Source organism: Myotis daubentonii, chromosome 13, assembly GCF_963259705.1.
Source record: "Myotis daubentonii chromosome 13, mMyoDau2.1, whole genome shotgun sequence".
Taxonomy (NCBI): domain Eukaryota; kingdom Metazoa; phylum Chordata; class Mammalia; order Chiroptera; family Vespertilionidae; genus Myotis; species Myotis daubentonii.
Genome location: NC_081852.1, coordinates 35150848 through 35163255, shown reverse-complemented (window position 1 = coordinate 35163255; position 12408 = coordinate 35150848). Strand labels below are relative to the sequence as shown.

Below are 12408 nucleotides of genomic sequence, written 5' to 3'. Positions count from 1 at the left end.
CAGGTGGAGGGGAGCTATGGGGGGGGGGGGAGAGGAGAACTGTAATACTCTGAACAATAAAGATTTTTAAAAAATGATGACAGTACTTTTGCTCTGCCCCTGAGAGAAGCACAGGGAATTTTGCTCCTATCTTTAGAGCGAGAAACTGTTAGAGTTCCTGGGGGTAAAACTCATGAAAATGTAAGGAATTCTCCTCCCCCACATGACCAGGCCTCCTAGGAGTTTTAACTCCCAAGCTAGTCCACAGTGAGCCTCTAGCAATTCATCGATGACAGGTTAAAGTGTTCCTGCTGGCATTGGATCTAGGATTGGGGGCATATGCTCCCCTTGGTACCTGTGGATCTCTGTATCCCCTTGTCCATCTCTGCAGTCTTCAGAGCAACAAATGGCCCCATGTCCTCACTTTTCTGATGAATATAATAAAAATTGATTTTTAGCTCAGCTTCTTTTCTTGTGAAGATGAGAGTGATGATTTCCAAGCCCTTTAGATGTCAGACTAGAAACCGCTGTTTTTAAATATTAAATGTAATATCCACATAATGGACAGCATAATGCCTGGCACAAAACGAGAATATATTGTTAGCTCTTACTGTCATTTATTGTTTATTCCATCCAAATGTTTCCTAATAATTTAATAACATGATATAATACATATCATATACATCAGTATATCCCTCTGAGCATATTTAAAAAATATTTCCGTGCAAAATAAAAGATTTGGGAAAGAAACTTACTACGGTCAGAAATATGCAGCAGTCAGAATTACAGGATGACACTGGCATTAGGACAAATCTGAACTGAAAGCTGGGCCAGAGAACCTGTCACAAGAGTGGATGAACAGTGAGGAACACGAGGGAGGTAGCAGAAATTCAGCTCAGAGGAGTATGGGTTTGGGCGTAGAAAAGGTAATGAAGAGGATAATAGCTTCTTTCAGTGTATGACCCATAGCAGGATTGATACGGCCAGCTTGGTCTTTCATATTCAAAGCTGGTGCTGATGATGGGGATTGCTATTTGTGCCAAGAGATGCTGTTGAGCAGTTTATTCCAAGAAAGGCTGCCCTTTGGTGCACAGCTGTCACTACTGTTTAGAGCTAAGCTGTCATAGAAGTGTGGCCTGCCCAACCTCTTTGCTCAGACAGAGCCTCCTCGTCCCTGATTACCGTAGGTTTACTTGCTCTGTGTGATGCTGAGTTTCCCAGAGTTTCAGACTTGCCACCGTGTTTGCAAAGCACCAGCGGAATGGTCCTTCTGTCCTGCCCTCTGGTCATATCAGTTCTTTATAGACTGACAGCCCAGGGCCCATTTTCCCTGGATATTTCTTGCCTGGCATAAGAGTTGGTGGCCCCGCCCTCCCCACACTGAGTATCACTTCTAGAAGCGTTCTTGCTTCCAGGACCTCATAGTCAACAACCTTATCTCACCTTTTACTGTTAATATTGGTTTGTACTTCTATCTGATGATATCACTTCAGAAAACACATTGTATATGTATAAACTAGACAGGGTCATGTAACAGCCCTAGAGAAGGGCAGACCCTAACTGCACCATGAATGTGCAATCTGTGCTAGACCTTTACTCCAGCATTAGTTTCTGAAATAGGCCAGATCATACGACTCACTTGGGGCCGTTGCTTAAAATACAGATATCTGGACACCTCAGAACTGCTGAAATAAATCTAAGGGAGGAGGCCAGAAACCTTTTCTTTATTTTATTTTAAATCTGTTTTTCATTGTGGTAAAATATATATGACATAAATTTTACCATCTTAACCATTTTATTTTATTTATTTTTATTTTATTTTATGTGCCTCAGGCATGAAACAGCTCTGGCCACCGATACAGGCATCAAGCTAGGATGAACTAAGGACTGTACATCTGCTTTGCCCCTCACTGATATAAGAGCAACACCACCAATCAGGTGTCTCCTTGCCCATTACCAGGGGGTATCTTAGCCATTTTAAATGCACAGTTCAGTGGCATCAAGTACATTCACATTGTTTTGCAACCACCACCACTATTCATTTCCAGAACTTTTTCATTGTCTTGAACAGGAACTCAGTACCAGTTAAACGATAACTCCCACTCTTTCCTGAGCCTCTTTATTCCATTTTCTGTCTCTATGAATTTGCCTAGTCTTGGTACTTCATATCAGAAGAGTACAATATCTGTCCTTTTGTGACTGTCTTATTATGCTTAGCATAATATCCTCAAGGTTCATCTATGTTGTGGCACGTGTCCAAATTTTATTCTCTTTTGTAGCTGAGTGTATCAGAATTTCATTCCATTTTATGGCTGAATAATGTTCCAGTCGATGATGTACCATATTGTGTCCATTTATTTTGGGTTCCTGGATCCAATCTAATTCATGTGGAGGGGGGTTCCCATGCCACCAGTTCTTGAAATGCTAGCTGGCTCAGTCCTGACACTATGAAACCAGAGGTAGCATCAGATCCCAGAGGTCAAGGGTTCAGTCCTATGGGACTGCCCACACCCCCTCTCCCCATAGTCACCTGTGCTTCTGACTGACTGGCTGTCCATGGGGGTTCCCACAACCCCCTACTTGGATTTCAGATGTCAGTCATAAGTTCAGGCTGTTACCTGTACTTCTGAATGATTGGCTGTAAATCAGAGTTTCCCTCAAGTTCCCCATCAGCTTTGATGAATTTGCTAGAGCAACTCACAGAATTCAGAAAAACATTCCACTCACTAGATCTCTGTGGAATCCTGTATTTTAAATAGCTATAGGGTATAGGTTGGCAGTATAGACAACCCACACATACCTACACATGCACAGTCATGCACACACACGTGCACACACACATTCATTTAAGTGCTCTAGATTCCCAATTTATTTAGTGAAGGAAATGGACCCTTGTGAAAGTGGGCAGCTAAATCCAGCAGGGCCGGACACCCCATCTCGGTGGCCTTTCCCAGGCCCCCTCCTCCTATGTGCAGGGCTGCTGGTGACACTTGAGGCAGGACAGAACCTGCTAGGATTGAAAAGATGACACTTGCTTCTGTGACTGTCCTTGGACAATCTGGCTTCTATTGTAATTTGAGAAGATGTTGCCTTACAATTTGAGCATTTCCGTTTAATACAGGATCAGCAAACTGCCCACTAACTATTTTTGTAGGGCCCATGAGTTAAGATGAGTGTTTGTATTTTTAAATGATTGAAAAAAATCAGGAGAGGAATAACACTTCATGCCATATGAAAATTCAAATGTAAGTTTGGCTGGCAGCCAGCCACACTCATTTCTTTACTTATTGTCTAACACAGCTTTGGTGCTGCAGTCAGAGCTAAGTAGTCACAATAGAGACTACGTGGCTCAAAGGCCTGGAGTAGTCACAATGTGGGCTTTTACAGAAGAAATTTCGCAACCCGCGATTCAAGGGAATGTTCACAGGTGTTGTGCTCTTCTGGTTTGTGAACCAAATACATCCTCAAGAGGGTGCATCCTTACCTGGCAGGAAGTTCAGTTCCACCTGGTCCTGAACACTCTCCTGCCTCTTGCTGTCCAGGGTCCTGGAAACAGTCTGTTACATTTCACTCCAATCTAATCAGTATATTCTCTGACCTGGAGGTTCTGATACTGAGTTTGACAAACCGTAGTCACAGTCCATTTGCCCCACAACAGCCTGGGTGACTCACATGGTCTGGAGAATTTAGGAAACACCACCAATTCCAGCTTTGTCATTTTGTAGATGAAATGATGGACTTGCTTGCCAAGAAGTTGTCATTTGCTGAGGGTGTTTATGGCTGATTATGAAGCAGTGGACAAGACATTATTTCTCTGGACTCCTTTCTGGTCATTACATCATGTGCTTTAAGAGAACAATGAATAGACAGTGGCTTTCTAGGCATAGGAGTTCCTGACAACGTTTAGGAAACAGATTTCATTTTTCAAGAACAAATAAATGAGAAACTTCCCTTGTTGAACTGGGAAGGGTTGTTTTAAGTGGAAACCAGGAGGCCTCCTATGGCTCCTGTTTAAATGTAGTGTGAGCTTTTTAAAAAAGCTTAAGGGCCAGGAAGTTTAAGGTGGGAGAGAGAAAAAAAGTAAATGAAGAACAATCACGGTGCACTCTGACTGACATTTGAATTTGCAATCTTCCTTCCTAATTAGCATGAAAGCTTTTCCCATTTGTTGAAAAAAAGATATGTGACTGAACTCTCACTTCTAAAGAGATGTTTTAACAGCCGCTCACCCTCCTAAGATGAATATCAGTAATTAGAACTGTTACCGTTCTCTGTTATCATTGTGGCTACTGTCATTAATCCTCAGCAAGGAAAGTCATGATGCTAATGCTGACTGTACCAAACTAGGAAATTCTAATTACCACTCCCCGCTCTAGAAAAGAAGCTATTTGTAAGAACTAAGTAGCTATTAAGAGGAGGGCTTGGTGGCTGTTGAATGTGTTGATGATTTGGAATCACCAGCTAAAAAAATTCCGGAGTGAGACCCCCTCATTGATTTTGTTTGTAACTGATTTAAAGGGTCATCGAATTTGTTTAAAAGCATTTTCAGTTACATATTGTGGACCGTGTCCTCTCCAACGTGACTTCACCACTGAATTTGCAAAAAGCTACTATCACTCTTTGAAGACACTCAGATACCTCTGGCATCATGATTACCGACCTGAATAAGAGTTAGGCAGTGGCAATGTGGTTTTAACATTTAAAAAATAGGAAGTCTGTTTCTTAGCAGTAGCCTGCACAATTATGTGTTCCAGTCTAAAATGTAGACTCCACTATCAACTTGATCCATTATTTTGAAATTGCTGAGAGGGAGTATTGTCCTGGGCCATTCATCTTTTTGCTTTAATTTGATACTCGAGGAGAGTAATTAAACTGGGCATGCCAAACCCAGTGATACATACACTCAAAACCAGATACAAATAATAATAGCATCCTCATAATTGTAGTGTATCAATCAAAAAGACTAAAGAGAGAAGACTGAAGTGAATTCATTTTCCATTTGGCTTGCCCACCAGTTGCTAAACATTTATCAATGAATCAGGAATGGGCTTTATCAGTAGCCATAAGGCAAAGCCCTCATGACATTAATCTGTTTCTAACTGGAAAGGTATTGAAAAGAAAGGATCTCTTTGCACCCCAACTATATAATCTCTTTCCCAGCATTACCTGGCTGAGACCTGAATTCTGAAATAAGTATGGAAACAGAACAAATTAGTGCCTCTCAAGCTATTTCCCATGTAAAATATGCTTATGAGAAATGAGCAGCCATCCTATGGCCTCCTCTTGGAGGGTGCTAGCTCACTGAAACCTAAGAAGATCTTCTGGATTTTGTTGCACCGTTTCCCAGACTTGAGCTTGGGGCGTTTTTCCGGGCATGGGATTTTTCACTTTTTACCTTTCCATTTCCCCAGAACACCATGTAACGGACTGTGGGAGATGCTGGTCTCGGCCTGAAGCTTCTTGTAATGAAGTTGGCTTGAGCAGGACTGGGTTGTGGGAAGACTTGATTGCTGCAGCTCAGCAGCAGTACTGGGAGGGAAGGTGGTGAAGTGGTCCCAGGTGCCAGCATCTCTAGAGGCCGAGTCATCGAGGTGTGTGGAGTGGGTGTACTCTGGGAGCTGAAGAGGTGGCATCTGAGCCCCAGCTGGGCACTCCACCTCCCTGCCTCAGCAGCCAGGCTCTAAGAGGCCTCGTTCTTTTTAGGAGGGAGGCTTTTTGTGTCTGGTTATCTTCTGGATGACATTTCTGAATGTCGATGTAAAAATGTCCAAACCTGTAGAGACTTTTTATGAGTTTATTTGAGTCATACTGACGACAATTGCCAGGAAGCAAAATCTCAAATGCTCCCTTGAGAGTGTTTATACTTCCCAAGGTTCTGAAAAAGAGAATTACTTGTGAATTTCAAAGGTGTGTTAACTTAGATGCACAAGAACAGCGGATAGGGCTTGCTTATGGCAAAGATAAACCTTTTACTAAAAGTTATATGCCTGGGGCATGGCTATGCACCATAACCTCCCCAGTTAGGAGTTTATGATTAGATCACTGTGAGGTTACTTTGGGTTCGATTTATTACAGTTCTCCTTTTTCATCCACACATGCATTTCCTAAATTTATTTCAGATTACAAAAATGTTCTATAATTAAGTTGGAATTCATTATTTTTGGTTTGGAAGCAATGATACATTCCTGAATTTTAATATTGGTTATGTATGTTTATAAAATTTATTATAAACACAGTGGTATTAAATGCTGTTGGCTCATTATGAGTTTATGACAATATAAGAAAAACCAATATAGATAGTTTTTTTAAAATACCAACATTTATTTAATTCAAGAATATTTGCTATTATATTAATTTTTTAACATTTAAACTAGAGGCCTGGTGCACGAAATTCATGCACTCAGGGGGGTCCCTCCCTCAGCCTGACCTGCACCCTCTTGCAATCCAGGAGCCCTCAGGGAGCCGGGCGTAAGCTGACAGTCAGACATCCTTAGCACTGCTGTGGAGGTGGGAGAGTCTCCCGCCACTGCCGCTGCACTTGCCAGCTGTGAGCCCAGCTTCTAGCTGAGCGGCGCTCCCCCTGTGGAAGCACACTGACCACCAGGGGTAGCTCCTGCATTAGGTGTCTGGCCCCAGGTGGTCAGTGCACATCATAGTGACTGCTCATTCTGCTGTTAGGTCGATTTGCATATTAGCCTTTTATTTTATAGGATGAATTTTCTTTTATTAAAAATGACTAACAAACATAGTTTTAATTAAATTTTTTATTTTCTGATATTCTTGCTTGAGAGTATGCTGTCCCTACATTGCTTTTATAGTTATAAAAATATTCCTGAGTTACCAGCCTCAGTAAGAAAGAGTTGATGTATCTTGGAGTTCCTCCCCCACCCCACCGCCAGCAGCAAGTAGGATCTTTAGTGAGCTAGCTACTCTTCTCATTGCAAATGTCTTTCTCTATTCCTTTTTAACATCAGCATATATTTGTGTGCCAGAGTAGTATTGGGGCTGTAAAGTAAGTTTCCCCTCTGTGAAGTTCACTGACCTATTATGAAACTGAATATTCATTCATCTCTGGCACCTCTGTCTGACATAGCACTAATTGTCCTGGACTGAACCTTATGACACACAATGTTATTACCCTAAAATTCATGAACCAGGGATCAAATTAATGTCTCAGGGATCAAATTAATGTCTCAAAATTACAATAACCTCTATAATAGGAAGTCATAGGATAACAATAAGTAAAATGTAGAGTTCGTTGTCCCCAGCTTATTCTTACATGTTTATAAAAGCATTACTGAGTTGTCAGCCTTGGTAAGAGTTCTTATAACTTGGAGTTCCTTCCCCCACATCCAGGAAGGGGCCCTGGAAATTATTGAGGTCAATCTTTCATGTTATAAATGATAAATGAGTAAATAATATTTGATTTGATAAATATGTATAGTTTCCTTGATATCAGTTGGTGAAACTCTACTCAAAAGAGTTTCCATCATTTCTTATAGGAAAGAGGAGACTTTCATTGATTTAGGATAGGTTAATTTAATAGAAAATAATATTCATTGATGAAGTGGTTTAGAAAGAATCAAGGATTATATTTTGCACATTTCAGTCTGTTAGGTGATCAACCATCTATAATAATAAAAGCATAATATACTAATTAGATCGGATAGCCAAACAACCTTCTGGACATCCTTCCCAATGAAGCCTCAGCAGCAGGGGCCAAGGCAGAGGCAGTTAGGGGCCATCAGACAAGCAGGCGAGTGGTTAGGAGCCAGCAGTCCCAGATTGTGAGAGGGTGCAGGCTGGGCTGAGGGACCCTCCCCCCTCTTCCTGTGCACAAATTCTAGTAGTTAATAAATGCTTATAAGAGGAGTGGTAGTGAAATAACAAAATTCACACTTATGAAATGTACTGTTAGGATTTTTTTCTTTTAAATATTTATGAGATTATCTCATACAACTTTTCAATCCAAATCTATAAAATCTATCTTAAAACTTTGTATTATAAGAAGGAGGAAATATTACTACCATGCATAATTGCTATGTTTGAAAATCCCAGTGTTATTTTCGGGGTTTCTCTGTAGCAAGCAATTTACTCTGTTGAATAATGTAGAAATTTAACCTGAGTGCTCCTAATTAGAAAGGATAATTTTTGTTAATGTAACATTATAATTCACTTTTTAAAAATAAATATCTGGTTACATTCTTCACCTTAGAAATGTTCTCATTTAAAATATTGAATATAATTTCCTCTTTTCTGAGTTAGTTTGCTGTTGATTTTTTTTTAAATTGAGGATAATATTGTTCTTTAACCCATTCAATGAAATTGTTTTTATAATTCTAAATACCCAGGATATACTATACTATCTTAAAAACCAATAAAGGAACAAAATTTGAGACTTTAGCTCACTACTGCCTCAAATAATTGTCCTTTAATAATAACAATAGCTGCCATTTATTAACTATCCATTATGTGTTAGCAAGGGCTTTATTTAGGGCTTTACTTATTAGGTTCTCTTATTGAATCCTTAGACAAGCCTATGAATAAGTGGTATTAAGACTAGTTTATAGATAAAGAAACTTGGCCACGAACATTCACCTAAGAAGGCGAAACATGGAGGAGTTGTATGCAGGCTTGTTTACACCCAAGGCCAGAACTTTAATTTTTTGTGCCACGGACAGGCAGAGGTGAGGCTTTACTGGAGAAAAGTTGGGGCTTAGCTGTGCCCCTTTAACAGGGTCCCGCCCCAGTGGCAACCATAACAGGGCACGTGGCCAGAGCAGTACTGAAGGTGCTGATGCCAGCCGATTACGAAACGTTGAATTCTGGGAACCTTTCTGTGATCTTTAGAATTTCTTTTTCAATGAGAAACTTTCAAGCCCCTCTTATTGACTGCCGCCAGGGAACCGCCAATGAGTGTGATAATGATGCTTCCTTTGCACCGGGAAAGGAGGTCAGGTGAGAGTTGTCTCAGAAGCAAAGAGGAAAAAAGTAAATATATATATTCTTTTTATAATCAGCCCCTGGAGTTTTTTCCGGGTACAGTTGATATTCTTGTCAGAAGTTGTGTCTGGGCAACATGCCTATTTTCTTCTTTTTTAAAGCTCCAGTCTAGACCTACAGATATTATCCGAAGGGTTTGGGTAATAGTTCCAGCGTGATGATGGTCATGCTTTCAAATCACAGGTGTAAGGCGACAAGCCTGGACTAGTAAGGTGCCTCCTAATACAACCCTCTCTCACATTGATCCAGAATTTTGCTCGTTACTAAAGGGGGAAGCAAAGACTGATGCTTCTGCGTGTAAGTGGCTGAAGCCAGCAGGGTGGGGACTGTGGCAGAATGGAGGGCACGTGCCCAGTCTCAGATGAGCAGCTGCCCTGCTCTGCTGGTTCTTTCTGTGCAGAAATGAAGGGTTAGCATTGCACCTGGTCTGATTTAAGAGCTGAAAAATCCAGATGTTTATATAAATCCCCTAATTCTAGATCTTACATTTTATCAAAGATTTGGTTGTTTTTGTGTTTTTTTTTTTTAAATCCATAGTGTGCAGCTCAAAGAAAATCTTCAATATGGATTTCAATATGAGTACCTACTAATTTTTAAAACACTTTGATTCATTGCTCTGTTATTGAACCACCCAGAAAAGCTGTGATATCCGTAGGGCACATTATCCCTATCTTGCAGGTGAAGAAATGAAGGCATACATGGTTAAACTGTGTAACTATTGAAGCTGAAACTAAAACTCTCCAGAAGTAGCCTGCCTGAGTTTACATCCAGTGTGATGTTGAGCAAGTCACACTACCTTTGTGTATGTATGTTTTCTATAATAGATCATGATAACTCTGATTTTATTGGGTTACTGCAAGAATTCAATAAGGTAATGAGAATATATCTGGCATAAACTTTTAGCTGCTTAATAATGTTTATCCACTTGAACAATAATAACAACAGTATTTCACAGTGTTATCAGTGCAGCAGTAAAGAGATTTTCCAGAATCACAATTTCTAAGCTGGAGTTTCAGCAATGACATGATACAAACGTAGCTAATAGCAGATTGTCTCATTTTTAAAAATGTTCAAGAACATTATTTGGATTTTTGTTTTAAAGAGTTACAAACTATTTTTTTTGAGAGAGTGGGACACTTATGTATATACATACCCACACCCATGAGCTACACAAGTCAAGGGACTACTGAGAAATGCGCTTTCCTGAGGTACAGGAATAGAACCAAGTAAAAACTGAAACAGAGAGGAAAGCTTTGCTGATATGATTCAGAAAGCAATCACTCAGGTCCCCAAGATCAGAACAATGAATCAGATAAGAAAGGCAGAGTAATCACTGAAAAAGAATGAACACACACACACACACACACACACACACACACACGGCTATTTCAGATGGTATTTGGAGTTGTGTCAACCAAAGCACAAAGTGTAATAAGAAACAACTCTAATTAACCTTCGGGTTTTGATCATGGTTTTTGGGAAATTCCTTTTGACATTTTAGCTGCACACTTTTGAAATCTATTGAGAATTATCAATTAGCTTACATTAGTTAAGATAATTATTCTAATCACCATGTATCAGTTAAGGTAGACTAAATCATCCTACAGTAACAAACAATCCCCAAATATCAACAGCTGCAGTTTGTTCCACACTCTTGTTTATCTGACCTTGTCAGGTTCTGACAAAAGCTGCTTTCTAACCTTGCCTTGGTTGGGGATTAGATGTCTGTTTCCCTGTGTTGTCTTAACAACTGCTTCATACTTACATTATCAAATATATTATATTGTATTATAAAACCTTAATTTTTTTAAAAACTTTTTTCACTTTTGATAATGACCCCAAGGCCAGGAATGTTGATTTGTTTCTGTATTCCAAGTACTTATAGCATTTATTTAATATACTAGAGGCCCGGTGCACAAAAATTTGTGCACTGGGCGGGGGGGAGAGGAGGGGGTCCCTCAGCCCGGCTTGTGCCCTCTTGCAGTCTGGGACCACTTGGGAGATAACAACCTGCTGGCTTAGGCCTGCTCCCGGGTGGCAGAGGGCAGGCCCAATCCCTAGGTGCAGCCCCTGGTTGGGCTCAGAGCAGGGCCGATTGGGGAGTTGGGGCACCGACCCCTGTCATGCACAGAGCAGGGTGGATAGGGAGGTTGCGATGCCACCCTCAGTCATGCTCAGGGTAGGGCCGATTGGGGGGTTGGGGCACCGCCCCCGTCACACTCAAGGCAGGGTCGATGGGGAGGTTGCGGCGACACCCCCTGTCACGCACAGAGCAGGGCCCATCAGGGGGTTGGGGAGCTCCCCCCTGTCACTCACAGAGTAGGGCTGATAGGGGAGTTGGGGCACCGCCCCCTGTCACACACAGCCATGCTCTGTGTGTGACAGGGGGCGGATCAGGGGGTTGAGGGGCCACCCTCTATCACCCACAGAGCAGGGCTGATCAGGGGGTTGGGGCATCGCCACTGTCACACTCAGGGCAGGGCCGATGGGGAGGTTATGGCTCAACTCCATCATACACAGAGCAGGGCCCGTGGGGGGGGGGCGGGTTGGGGCGCCACACCCTGTCACACACAGAGCAGGGCCTGTGGGGTGGGGGTTGGGGCGCCACACCCTGTCACACACAGAGCCGCAGGGTGATCAGGGGGTTGGGGCACCTTCCCCTGTCAGGAACAGAGCAGGGCAGATAGGGAGGTTGTGGCCCCGCCCCCTGTCACACACAGAGCCGCAGGGCGATCAGGGGGTTTGGGCGCTGCCTCCTGTCACGCTGATCCTGGTGCCGGGAGACCTCTCGGCTCCACTGATCCCGGTGCTGGGAGGCATATTACCCTTTTACTATATACGATAGAGGCCTGGTGCATGGGTGGTGCTGGCTGGTTTGCCCTGAAGGGTGTCCTGGATCAGGGTGGGGGTCCCCACTGGGGTGCCTGGCCAGCCTGGGTGAGGGGATGATGGCTGTTTGCAGCTGGTCACACACCCTTCAGGGTGGGGGTTCCCACTGGGGTGCCTGGCCAGCCTGGGTGAGGGGCTGAGGGCTGAAGCTCCCAACTGCTCCTTTTCTTCTTCTTTTTTTAAATTCTGGGCCGGCTTTAGCTCTGGCTCCAGCTCTGCTGAGGCCTCTGCTGCTGAAAGCAGGTATCTGGTTTGTTTGGGTTCTATAATCAAAACAATGTATAACTCCAGCTCTGAGATCCCGGCTCGCTGAAAGCAGGTTTCTGGGGTTTTGTTTAGCTTCTATATTTGTTACAATGTTTCAAACTGCAGGCTCAGAGGCCGGCAAGGCAGGTGGGGAACGTTGGTTTCCTCCGTCACTGAAGCAAGCAAGCCTCATGTTCGCTTCCAGCTGCCTGGTTGCCGGCCGCCATCTTGGCTGGCAGTTAATTTGCATATTGCCCTGATTAGCCAATGGGAAGGGTAGCGGTCATACGC

At 42.6% G+C, this 12408-nt stretch overlaps 1 protein-coding gene and 1 pseudogene across 2 annotated transcripts in view; one reads left to right on the top strand and one right to left on the bottom strand.

Moving 5' to 3' along the window:
* The window catches only part of PRKG1 (protein kinase cGMP-dependent 1), a 1080615-nt gene that overhangs the window by 815419 nt on the left and 252788 nt on the right, over positions 1 to 12408 (top strand). The gene's annotated exons all lie outside the window — the stretch shown is intronic.
* LOC132215047 (small nucleolar RNA SNORA48) lies at positions 1800 to 1945 on the bottom strand (annotated as a pseudogene).